This window comes from Cuculus canorus, chromosome 10, assembly GCF_017976375.1.
Source record: "Cuculus canorus isolate bCucCan1 chromosome 10, bCucCan1.pri, whole genome shotgun sequence".
NCBI classification, from domain to species: domain Eukaryota; kingdom Metazoa; phylum Chordata; class Aves; order Cuculiformes; family Cuculidae; genus Cuculus; species Cuculus canorus.
The window spans coordinates 7,975,944-7,988,792 of NC_071410.1; positions in this window are offsets into that span (position 1 = coordinate 7,975,944).

The window sequence follows — 12,849 nt, forward strand, 5'->3', positions numbered from 1 at the left end:
GCAGGGTGACCCCGCACCCCCTACACGCCGCTGCCCCCCCCGGGATGCACGTGGCGAGGACCCCTCTTTCCCCTCGCAGATGATCCTCTCGGGGCGATAACGCCCCCCTCGGGGAAGGGAAATGCCCGCTGGAGGGGTGGTGATAGGTAAACAACTCATTTCGGGATATAGGGTTTGATGCCGCAAAACAGTGGGGGCTCTCCCCGAGCAGCCCCCCCGCCACCACCAGCTCCCCTTGAGCAGGACCCCTTCGAGGGGGGCAGCTCTGCTCCCCCAGCATCTGCTTTGCTCTCCCCGTTCATGCCTCCGCAGGTTTGTAACGGTGGGTCTTTGACAGCGTGGCTCTGGAGGGAAGTTCAAATCTGGTTTTATATCAATATCTCTCTTTCCCTCCCCTCCTACGAGGAGGTCCGTCGCTTTTGTGCCGCGCTGCGCCGAACGGCATCATCTGGAGGACAGATACTCCATTATCTGCCGCGGAGAGTGCGGGATCATGTGTCAGAACTTTTCTTACGCTGCTGGGGGGGGATGTTGGGTGATGCAAGATAACTTGTTAAAGCTCCGGGAAAAAGGTCAAGTAAAACGTCTCACGTGCCGCGGTAAAGCACAGAATGCAGGAGAGCAGGAAACAGGGATGTTTTGATACCTATTGTGGTGCTTTTTAGTTAGATGCCATTAACAACCGTGGAGGGAAGCCATTTTCACCTTAATTTAAGTGAAAATTAGCTGTAAGCTCTTCCGTGTTTGGTGTGCTTTGCCTTCTCAAAATTAAACCTTTTTCTTCCTCTGTACTTCAATAAAATCTCTGCTAGATGGAGTAGCAAATCCATGTCTGTGTTGTGCAACATTAATATTGGTTTTCTCCCTCTCTCTCATCAGGTACTGCTGGCTCCTGTGCTTCAGTCAAGATGCTTTAGCTGCGCTGAAACATGAAGACCTCTTAAGGGGAAGAGTTTGTCTGGTGATGGGCCTTGAGTTGTGCAAAAGTGCTTACAGTGCAGGTAGAGTTTAGGATCTACTGCAGTATAAGCACTTCTGGCATTACTGTGGCGATTCGGCGATAGTAGCTGGGCATGGTTGTAACCAGGATTATTTCACTGTGTTGGAGCCACATTACAAGTGGTTCTTGTGTTAAGGTGCATCTAGTGCAGTTAGTGAAGTAGCGTAGAATCTACTGCCCTAAATGCTCCTTCTGGCACAAGCTGCTGCCTGCACATCCAAAAATCCATCTGGCTTTAGCTCAGCAATTACAATTGTAGTTGAAGTGTTTTTTTATCATTGAAGGGAAGTAGTTTTGTCGTAGTAGTATCAAAGTGCTCATAGTGCAGGTAGCTTTGAATTGAACCTACTGTAATGTGGGCACTTACAGTACTGCTAGATAAAGTGCATCCCAGCTAGTGGCAGTTTCTGGAGAAGATGGTACTGATTACAGTCAGTTTTGCAGGTTTGCATCCCAGCTTACTAAAATTGCTGTGCAAATCCATGCAAAACTGACTGTGATGGTGGTGAATCTGTGGTGAAAAATGGGGTTTGAAGCTTTTTTTTCCCCGCCCTTTTTTTTCCCATGGAAGAAGTGAAGATCCCTCTCACTGGTTTCTCCATGGGTGGGGATTTGTTGCATTACTTGTAGCTGTATGCAGAGTATTGCACTTGTCCCGGCCTGTGGAGGAAAGGAGGACTTGTCTTCAGGCTGCACTGCCCCAAATTTGCCAGTATGGTAAGCTTTGTTTTGCTGTTGTCGGGTGGATCACGATGCAATTTTGATTAGTTTAGTAGGAGAAAAATTGCACGGTATCCATCTGTAAACCGCAAGACCTTCATCGCTGACAACATAGGTTTTGTCAGTAATCAGTTCTCACAGCAGAGTCTGGAATACTGTGTAGAATGGCTTGCTGGTCACTCTGCACTGTGAAGGGATGGGAAGAAAGAAAACTACTTTAGTAGACAAACCTTAGTACCTGGATATTTAAAAAGAAAAAAAGAAAACGACCAAGACCCAAACCCTGGAACAGTCACACCGGTCCAGAGAAAGACATTTTGGGAGTTTTTATGTAACAACATGTAAGTGACTCTGGTGGACTTGCCAATAAAAAGATTTAAAAATAAAGCTTGTTTTTAATAATGTTTCTCAGTAAAGTGTGGTTGCAGTAGAGAAGTAAGAAAAATAGAGGAGACCCCTTTTTTCTGGTTTGTGAGTTGCAGCCTTGTCCTGCCTCCTCTGGCAACCTCCTCTCCTCAGTACTGAAGAAGATGGATCTACAAACTTCTCCTTGTTGCTGCTACTTCAAAGAGGTTCTTTGCTGGGGAAGGGGATGTTTCTCCCCAGGCCAGGAGAAGGATGTCCTGTCCTCAAGCAATAGTGCTTGATGCTCACTCTTAAGCAATTGTCGTGCTGCCCATTTTTTGGTCGTGACTCGCACTGAGCTTTGAAGTTGGGAGCTGCAGCATGTCTTCAACTGCTGTCCCTGGGAGTGGGGAGACCTTGGTTTGTCCTGGCTCCAGAGGCTGGCGAAGTGGTGTGACCCGCCCTGCTGTGGGAGCAGAGGCCGGAGCTCAGGCTCTGCTGCACAAGGTGAGTGCAGCAGCCTGACACTTAGCTCCGCTGTTGGGTGTTGCTGCTGGGAGATGGACTGCATCAGTTTCTGCACTGATGGAGGAAGTGGTGGGGTCTGGATGCTGTTGGGCAAAGGAGGGAGCTGAACATGAGCTGCGTGTTGTGGGTGTGCAAAGTGTACCTGTGGAGAGCTGTGTTGCTGAGACTCCTCTTGTGCTGCTGTAGTACGGCATGTTGCATGGCAGAACTGTTTTGAGACTTGCTCCAGAACTGCAATTTGTGGTTGCTGCAATTGGCTCCGTACAAATAGATATGGTCTAGTTAAGCGGGCAGCACCAGTGACTTTACAACACCCTCCTTCCCCCAACTAAAATATTTTGAGATCTAAAAGGGTCATTTTGCTTTTGGTGGCCAATGCAGCTGGTTGATACTATGGTGGGTTGTTGATGCAATCCTGTCCCCAGCTTTCTATGCCCAGACCCAGCCCAAGGGGTGTTGTGCACAGCAGGGCAGAAAATACACCAGAGCAGTTGTTGCTTAGTTCAAGTGCAATGGCAGAGCTCCCACGAGGGTTTCCCTGCAGTGGGTGGCTCTGACTTTCTACCCCATAATCTAATCTCAGGCTGAGTTCTAATCTTTCTTGTGCTTTAGAGAGCTGTAATCTAGACTTCAAATCCCTGTGCAAGTAAAAGGTAAAGATGTTTGCTGAGTATAGAGCCCTTCTGGTTGCAGTACTTATTGACGCTGAGGAAAAATGAGTTGGAATATGTGCTAATTGAAATTTAGTGCATCATACCCCAGCCTAGTGAAAGGCATCAGGTTGTGTTCATGCCAGGAATGAAACCTATTTGCTACTGTGTTAATGTGCTCTTGGGAGATGCTCCAAGCCTGGCTCGGTATTGCTAGTACTGGAGCTGTACCCAGCTCTTGTGCGGGGTCTTACTGGTGGTTTTTGGGTGAATCAGGCTTGTGTTGATGGGGTGGGTGCTGGAGGTGATTTGATGCCACCATGGCCACCAGTGTGTGCACTCAATGTGGACGTTTGGTGCACAGTACTGGTGTGGTCATCCCAGGACGTCTTGCTAGGTGAGGGCTTCTGAGCATTATGGTAGGGCCAGAGCTTGAGACAGGCACCCCAAACCCATCCTGCCCAGACTGAGCTGGTGAAATGGTGGGGAGAGGCTAACTCACAGGGTATTGGCATTGCAGAATGTGGAAAGTCAAATGTGCTCCTGTTACCACCTTAGCATGTCTCTGAGGCTGAGGAGGAGGAGGGTGCAATTAGAGGCTGCAGAGGCTTTATGCGATGGCAGAGTGTTGGTTCTGAACTCTCATTGACTGTGCATCTCCCACCGAGGCGTCTGTCTACTCTGTGAGCTGTGCTGTTGTTTCCTTTCTTATACCTGAGGACGAGCTACTGGCTTGCACAGATTGCAGAAACCTCTTTCTGATCAGGTCGCTCCTGGACCACCCAGCCTTGTTTGCAGCAGTGTCAAACCTGCAGCCTGTTTCACGCTGCCCAGATCCCTGTTTCATGACTAATGTTTTCAAAGGCTTAAAAATGGCAAATCTGACTTGTGAAGTAACAAATGACCTTGTCTTCATAGGAGCAGCACGGAATATCGCTTGGGGAGATTTTTTTCAGGAGATCCCCCTTATATCCAGGTGGAGTCCCAGGAGGACATAAAAAACTCAGAAAAAAAACCACGAACAAACTCAACTCCAAGGCAAACCAGATCGAGAATGATGGGCTTGGGTATTTTGGATGTCTGAACTTTCTGTAGATGGATTCAGAGATGGGGCGTGCAGCGTTCCATGGTGGGATCTCTAACTGTGGAGTGTGGCTGTGTTTCCAGAGCTGCAGAGTTTGTCTCCAGCTCCCTCTAAGGAGGATAATCCACAGGATCTTGGGCTTTTCCAATGTACTTTTGGCTCACACTGACCCTGAAGCAAGAGAGTTTCCCTGTCTGTCTTGGGATCCTCTCTGCATCCCTTTCTCCCATGAGAAGCACCAGAGGGGGCAGAGATGGGCATCAGGCACTTCATTAATGCTTTGCTACGGCAAAGGAGGGAAGGGGTGAAAACTCCCTGCCCACACGTGCAGCGGTGCTGGGGTTGCTGTGCTGCTTTATAAAGAAGAATAGTGGATTTTTTTTATCCACGAGAAGTGTTGCAGCCCTGTGGCCATTGGACATCAGTGCCGAGGGTCTGAGGCTGTTCCAGGAGCTGCTGCAGCAGCTATTTCTGGGAGTGGGACGTCAGAAAGGAGTCAGCACCGCTAATTTTTTACTGGAAGTGTATAAATAGGTACGAGCACAGAGACATGAGGGCTTCTTGTGGAGAGAGACAACTCTTGTTCTGGAAACTTCAGAGGGCTTTTAACATCGGAGTGCCTAGGCTATTTTTATATAGAGAGAATATTTCATATTATTTCAGCCTCCTTCCTGCTGCACAACACTTTGTTCTTTAACATGCTCGTGGTTATTCCCAGCTGCATTCAGTGTCTATCTCGCGGAGCATCCAGTGGGTGCTTTCCTTTTCTCTTAAAGGAAACTTGTTAAAATCATTCTTAACTTCTGAACTATCATTTCTTTTGAAATTATCTGGTGTTGATGGTCTTCAGGGCGTAGGTTTGTTTTTTTTTAAAAGCACATCCATGTCTAAATCAGTGCACTAAGCTCAGGTAAGAATTTTAACTGGCGTGTCTCACAGGACACAGTCTGTGTGTTCGCTGCCCTTCATCTCTGGTTGCTCCCAAGTTATGTTGTCCACAGTATTTTATGAACACAGTGTGCGTTCATAAAAATCTGGGTTTTGTTCCCTTATATTATTAGGTTTAAATCATAGCTGACAGAAAGATGTAAGTATTTCTAATTTGCTTATAACACACTAAACCAAGTTTCGTCCAGATCCAAACCAGCTCTCGCCCTGGACCCGCTGGCTGAGAAAGCAATTATGTTTGCATCCATCCTCAGCCTCCTCCCCGTCTGCACTTCTCTCTTGTATCAAATCCCCTGCGATGATAAACCAGAATAAGACACCTCATCCTCTTTGACTTTTTACATCTACCTATTGATTTAAGCTACTGTACTTGTGCAGTCAGTGTGCCGGCTGCTGCAGCTGGATCAGAGGTCGCTAGTTATTTGGCTAATTACCTTTCCCATTGGAATTGTTGCTTGTCAAGTTTACGTTTCATTTGCCAAAGGATTTTATAAAATGTAGAGAATTACAGCACTGAATCAAAAGGGAAATGACCAGTGCTGTTTTTACTTATGTGTATATATGTATAAAAATAATATAGATGATGTATAACAAAAATTACCATTTAATTATGGACCTGGAGTAAAGTAATTTTTTATTTTATTTTTTTTTTTTAATGGAAATGGGGTCTTTGGTGCCAAGTGCTGTTCTTGTGCTCACCTCTGCTGGGGAGGCACCAAATGTGGTTTGCTAGTAGGCACCCTGCAGCAATAGCAAATGCCTGGCAGGATAGATTGAAAGCTTGAGAGAAGTAACTAATCTCTTGGGACCTCAAAGGCCACACGTTGTCAGCCAGGCTGCATGCTCAGAGCTTCATTGCAGCAATGAAAAGAAAATTAAGATATTTCTGTCCTAAAGACACAGCCCCCTTCCCTCCTCCAAAGCTGGACCACTCCTCCATGTTCGTTAGCAGCAAAGCCTAAAGCGGTTGTTCCTTCCTATATCCAGCAGTGGTGCGGATGCTCATTAATGCTCTAACAAACATGTATTTTTTGGTTTTTTTTAAGTAACGCTGGATCCCAGAAGCTTCACTCATGAATTTTTACTGGTCTGACATGGTGCTTAAATCCCTGAAAGTGGCTTGAGAATCCCTGGCTGCGTCCCTGTGCTGGGCTGAGCTGGTCGTGGTGGTGCAGGCTTTCAGCTGCAAACTGATGCTGCTTGGAGCTGAGTTTTCAGCTTTCCAGCTGGGATGTGGGAGGAATCGGAGGCTGATGAGGAAGCAAGGGGAGGTTTGTCCTACTGGTGCTCTGTGGACATTGCTGTTCCCTTGGGAAGGCTGCAGGAATGGCCAATGTGACTTCGCTTTATTTTTTTCTTTCCCTCTTCTTTTTTTTCTCATCAAGAAGGGTCTTTTCTATTGACAGAAGTTTGCTGGTTTGACTGATGAAAAATCTGGATTTACATTTATATGGAGTAAAAAGAACACAGGAAGATGGGAGAAGAATTTAGTCTTTGTTCTCTCTTTTGGCTTGTGCAAAGCCCAAATCCTTATTTTACTCAAAGAAGGAACAATTTCTACTAAAACAAAATATTTATGATGATGAAGAAAACCTGATAAATCGTCTCTGTAGCTGAAGAATACTGTTTCTGAGCCTTTCCCTTCAATCCAACAGCAGCGCATGGGACAGCTTAATTGATTGATTAGAAATATCTTAGTTCTCTTTATCATGACACAGTACAGAAAGGAATGTGAGATGGTTACTTACCCTATGGTTTGGGGCAGACTGCCTGGTAAGTGCTTTATCTGCAGTAAAAGCCACAGTTAATTTTGAAGAAAATACATTTAAAACGAACAGAGTTAGGGCTCTACCAGCAGAGCGTGGTTCTTCCACCGACAAGGCTGTGTGTGGGCAGTGGGGATGGGAAGGAGAGGTGCTTGCCATTGCCACCTGCCTGGGCAGTTTTATCAGTACAGTAAATGTAGTGAAATACCGTTTCATTAACCCTGATGGTTGCGCTGCCGCCGCTCTGCCGATGGGCCACTCCCGAGGCAGCAGTGTGGCAAACAGACCTGCTGAGAATTATTTTTATATACCAAAAAATCTCTTTTACCCAGTCACGCCTCACTCTGCGACTAAAACATGGGCCTGGCTTGTTTCAGGAGGTGATGACAAGCAGATAAAATGGAATTAGATCCTTTGCTCAAGTGCAGGCGGGGCTGCAGTGCTGCCTTTACTAGTTTCTCACTCGGACAGTTTGTGTTGCGATGCTGACGCTCCAGCTGTGGGACGGTTGTTGGCAGGAGACGGGGATTAGCAGGTGTCTGAGCTCCTGGGTGTGGATTTAGGTCTGTCATCCTGATCTGTGGGTTTCAAACTGCTGGTGCAGCCCCTCTGCCCAAGGTGCCCATTGAAAACATTGCCCGTTGGACTCGCTGCTGGGAGAAACCAGGGTAGAAAGCGGGTGTTAGGGTGAAACTCTGCTGCTGGTGCTTTTTCAGGCTGTAAAAAATACATGAGCGCCATCTAGACTCATGCCATTTATTGCGTGTCCCCTCTCACTTTCTAATGGACTGCCACAAGTCCAGGTGAATGCCCTGAAGCTGTGAGAATGAGATGGGGTTGACTTTTTGGTGCTTGGTTGTGCCGGCTGCAATTTCAGGAGCTTTGTGAACGTGAGTGTTAACTGAAGGGGTTTGGAAAAAGTGGGAAGACTCCTCCACTGCGGCTCCGTGTTGGGCTGCCGTGCTCTGCTGGGCACCAGCCTGTCCCCTAGCATGACTTAAAGTGTTGGCACAAGACCTCAGGAACCCTCCTGTCTTTGCTAGAGCTGGTCCTGGGGTTAAGAACTTTGCATCTGTGTTGGGCAGGATTTGTCTTGCTTCATCTTCCTGCTGCGGGGTCCTGTTCTGCTTTTTCCATGCTGTTAAGAAGCTGTTGGCAACCGGAACCAGATCCACTTTGTGTCCCATCGGAAGCCAGGGGTGCTGAAGCACAGGCTGTTGGTGTGACGTGCAGGTACGTTACCTCTCCATGCTTTAGGTTCCTGCAAGCCCCAGGCAGGGGGCTTTGTGTCCTTTGTGCGTGCCAGGGGATCATGTTTGAGCTGTGAGCTGCTGCCACATCCTGGTGCTCATGTTGGGGCTGGCTAGGGGCTGTCTTGCTCCCAGCCCCACAGCATCACCCACTGCTTGCTGAGTTACTGTCCTGCCTGTCGAAATGTGGTTGGTGTGCTCTGCTCCTCAGTGCAGCAGGGTCTTGCGTCACAGCTGGTCTTTCAGCACTGAGTTGGAAGATTCGCGCACGCCACTGGTTTAAAAAGAAAGTTGGTTGAGTGGGGAAGGTACGGCTTCCTTGGATCTGTTACTCAGCCCGGTTTTACTTATTTTGCATCATGTTGATTCTAGGTAAAGCTTTTATCCCCTGTTGTGATGAGCTGAGGTGGCCCAGAACGCCCCGTACACAATGCGCGATTGCTTTTCTGAGCCACGCACGTGCTCCTGTAGAAAGCGTTATCGGAGCTGTATAAGAAAAGTTGCTTATTGTTCTGCCCAAATCCTGAATGCAAACGGGATTCTTCCTCATTTCAGATGCCGGAGCCGCGATGCTCTGTCTTCGCTGAGGGCTTGTCTGACTTTGTGTATCCTTCTCCCGTGCCGGTGCTGCGGGGGCTGAGCTGGGGTTCGGGGGACTCAGCTCAGCGGTGGGAGTGGGTGCCGCAGCCCCCGTGCTGCCCTGGGCACCCATGGGCTCTTTTTGGGGTGCTGTCCTGTGACTACCTGGGAATTACCCGGCCAGCAAGAGAAGCGAGTGCTGTGCAGGTGGGAAGGGAAATGGGCTCTAAAGTGAGCAAGGAAAAGCTGTGAGGGACTGAGCCATGAGAGATTTTTCTCTGAAGGGCTCCCCAGCATATTCGCTGGACGGTTTTAGTCCAAAATCTTCAGATTCATGGTTTTCATTCGCCACTTGAGGGCAGGCTGTTTCTAAATAAAATACAGCGAGAAATCTCCAGCTCAAGCAGTTGATAATTGCCAGCTCAAGGTTCCCTTTTGCTCCGGGCAGGCTGGCACTGCCAAGGGGGCTGTGGTGGATGAGGATGAACACACTGCAGCCTGCGTGCAAGGTCTGCCCCAACACTATAATCACCCTCACCCAAGGGAACCGCTCCAGCCTTTGCTGTAACTACCTGACTGCGTTGTTATTCCTTTGGGCATACTCCATTTACTCTAATGGCATTAGCAATGCATAATAAATGCCTTTTCTCATCGCGCTGTTGCTGTGCCAGCCGCAGGGTAGAGGTGTTTGCTCACCCTGGCACCCACAGGCGCCCTGGTGCGGGGATGCTCTTGTCGCGGTGCTGTCACTCAGCCCCACAGGGACTTATCACCATGGTCCCACCTGACTTCATGGCTTTGGCTTGCTGTCCCCTGTGTGAGTTAGCACAGATTCTAGTGTGTTTGAAGAGGACAGAGTTAACCGAAATTTGTCTGATTGGAGTTAATGCTTCCTTCGACTTGAGTTTATTCCTCTCCTTAACTCTTTTTTTTGGGATGGAAACGTATCAGCAAATGCCCAGCAGGAATAGAAGGTTTTTAAAAAAAAAAAAAATAGGATTTGTCAGTGTAGCAAATAAAACTCATGGTTTTATGCCTCAAGGACTTAAAACCAAAGCAAAGGGGCCAAAGGAGAATGCTGAAGGCTTTGTGGTGGTTGCACTGTGCAGGAGGACAAGGAATGAGACTGGGGCAGGGGCAATCCTGTAAGTGGCTCTGAGGGAAATCCTGCAAGATGTTCTTCCCCAAAATCCTCTTCAGTTGCACTGACAAAATGCTTTTCTCTTGTAGACAGTGTGAATGAGTAGGCTGCAATTTATGGATCTGAAGAAATTCTTCTGCTTGCAATCCAGTGTTAGAGCAGCAAACGCTGGATAACATGTTATTAGAAGTGACAGAACAAAAAGAAATGAGGATAAAGCCCAAGCCTCACAGTGGAGTGCTGTGATTGCTGGTGGGGAAAAGCTTACCAGATATTATTAATCTTAAAATGTCAGCAATGTCATAGTGATTGCAATAAAACACAGGTCTCTATCAGTTATCTTGAGAAAAATTCAGTTGGGAGATGTGATGGGGAAACCCCCTCAGCGTGGCTATGTCCTGCTCGCCAAGGGCTCCAATAAACCTGTTGCCTTTTGCAGATTTTTCAAAGCTTCACTTGGAAAAAAAAAACCCAAACACCTCACCCTCCAGCCCCTCTTTGCTCTCACTGTTGTGTGTGATGAGCTGAAGTGCAGACCAGCAGCCGGGAGCAGGGGAAGAAGACCAGGCAGGCACTTCCATGCCTCCTGCCAGGCCTGGATGCAGACAATCAGCCCTGGTGGGACAGAAGAGTTATTTATCAATGAAAGTGATTGCTCTCCTATGCTATCACTCCCCTGTGGATTTACAGGAATAAACAGCTGATGAGTCACGATAGAGTCGAAGTTGAATTTGGAAAACCTGACTGTCTCACAAGTGTCGTTATCCTGCTAATAATGAGGGAGAAATAAAAGATGATGTTCTACAGGGTGTTATCGGCTGCTGATGTAACACCTTGAATACATTTCAGGTCACCTCCCAGTGTGTCCCTGAGTGATCCCAGTGCCCGGAGAGGGACCTGTCAAGCAGTGCATTATCCTGCAGCAGGTCTGTCACCAGTGACTGCCAGCAGGACTGGAGCTGCCCAAGGAAATTCTCCACTCTTTGGTTGCTCATGATAGCACTGCGTTAAAACACGTCTTCAAAAGAAAGTTCCTTCTGACCCCAACCCTGGCCACCGCATCACCTAAAAATCATGGAGCACTATTATTACAGTGAATAAACTCCTCTGCTAAATAGGTAATCATCTCCTGGCAGGAACAGAAATAAGCTAGTTGGATAAAAAAACCCCAGAATTGGTGAGTATTAGCACCTGGTTTGCAGTCAGTGTTGTACCAGTCCCAGAGTTCATGGTTTAACAACAACAATCCTGTTGTTTCTTGGTACAGGTCCTGTGGGCTGCTTTCCTGTGCTGTTTTGATGCCACTGTGTCAGGGTCTCTGAGGCGAATCCAAGCTCAAATCCGAGGAAATCTGGAGGAAATCTCTTTGCAGTGTTGTGTGTGGTTGGTGGAAGCAGGGGAGAGCTTTCCAGCAGTTCTGTGGGGAAATCTCCCCCTCTGGCAAAATGTAGGGGCTTAATGTCAAACAGAAAATTCCCACTTCAGCTGGGCCAGGATTTGGCTTGGGAGAGCAGGGTTAAAGACTTAAAGCACTGCTGCCAAGCCCAGTTCCACTGCCCCATTTTGAGTGCTGGAGGTCTGAGGACCAGCCTCTGTTTTAGTAGGGTTTAGCCATATAGAATCAAACTATTTTTTGTATATCAGGTCTGTTGCTGCAGGAGCTAAAGTGTCATCAGGTGCTGTGTAGGGCATTTGAACTGCTCTCTGATACAGGTTTTCCTCACAGCTGCTTCCCCCTTTTTTCTTTTTGCTAGTTTGGGAATGTTGGTGACCTCTCGGGGTCCCCCTCCATAGCTCCTCATGCCTGACACCAGCCTGATCGTGGGCTGAGCTTAAGATGCTCAGCCTGATGCCAAGCACTGGGCTCTGCTGTGTGCTGCATGTGATGCTCCACTGCGATTCAGTTCACCTTTAAAATACCCACAATTAAATTGAAAGACTCAGCACTTTTCTGGATCCAACCCTGTAAACACAAAAGGTCTCTCCAGAACGGCGTAAAATGTCCAAGGAGACAGACCAGCTGACCTAATCTCTTTTTTTTTTTTTTCTTAAATCTGTAGATGCATGACTATGGGCAGGAGAAGAACAGGGCAGTTTGTGTACTTACTGCTTCCTAAACAGGCCAGTATTGCTAACGTGCTGTCCCTTTGCCCGGATTTAGCGACCATTTTTTGACATCGCCCTGTCGTGGTTAAATACGCTTTGACTTGTTTTAGCCAAGATGGATAGAAATGGTTTCACAAATGATTGCAGCATCGCGTTGCCGGGGTCAGGTGCTGCCTGGGTTAGTGCCTCTCAGGGCTGCAGGGAGAGCCCTGTGCACCTCTTGGACGCAGTCCTGCAAACAGGGTGAACTGCCCAGCCCTGCCTGTGGCTGGGACTAAGGGGTGCAGAGGGGTTTAGGTGTCTTGCCCAAAATGCACCATTATTTGCTTTTTTTTTCCAGGCTGGTTTAGGCGGCCGTGTTTGCGGTCTGCCTCAGGCTGTTGGGTGCTTGTTGGTGGCATAGAGAAGCTGTAAATGGTAAAGCTCGTGTTGCCTGCCAGGATCCCCTTTTGCATGCTGCTCTGCCCCTCTGATCATCTTCATGTCCTCCTCTGGACTCTTTCTAACAGACCCATGTCTTTTCTGTGCTGAGGACTCCAGAACTGAACTCAGGACCCAGGTGAGGTCTCACGAGAGCAGAGTAGAGGGGGAGAATCACCTCTTTTGACCCAGGACATGGTTGGCTTTGTGGGCTGCGAGTGCACGTTGTAAGCTCGTGCTGAGCTTCTCATTCACCAGCAGCCCCAGGTCTTTCTCTTCAGGGGTGCTCTCAATCTATTTACTTATCCTTGA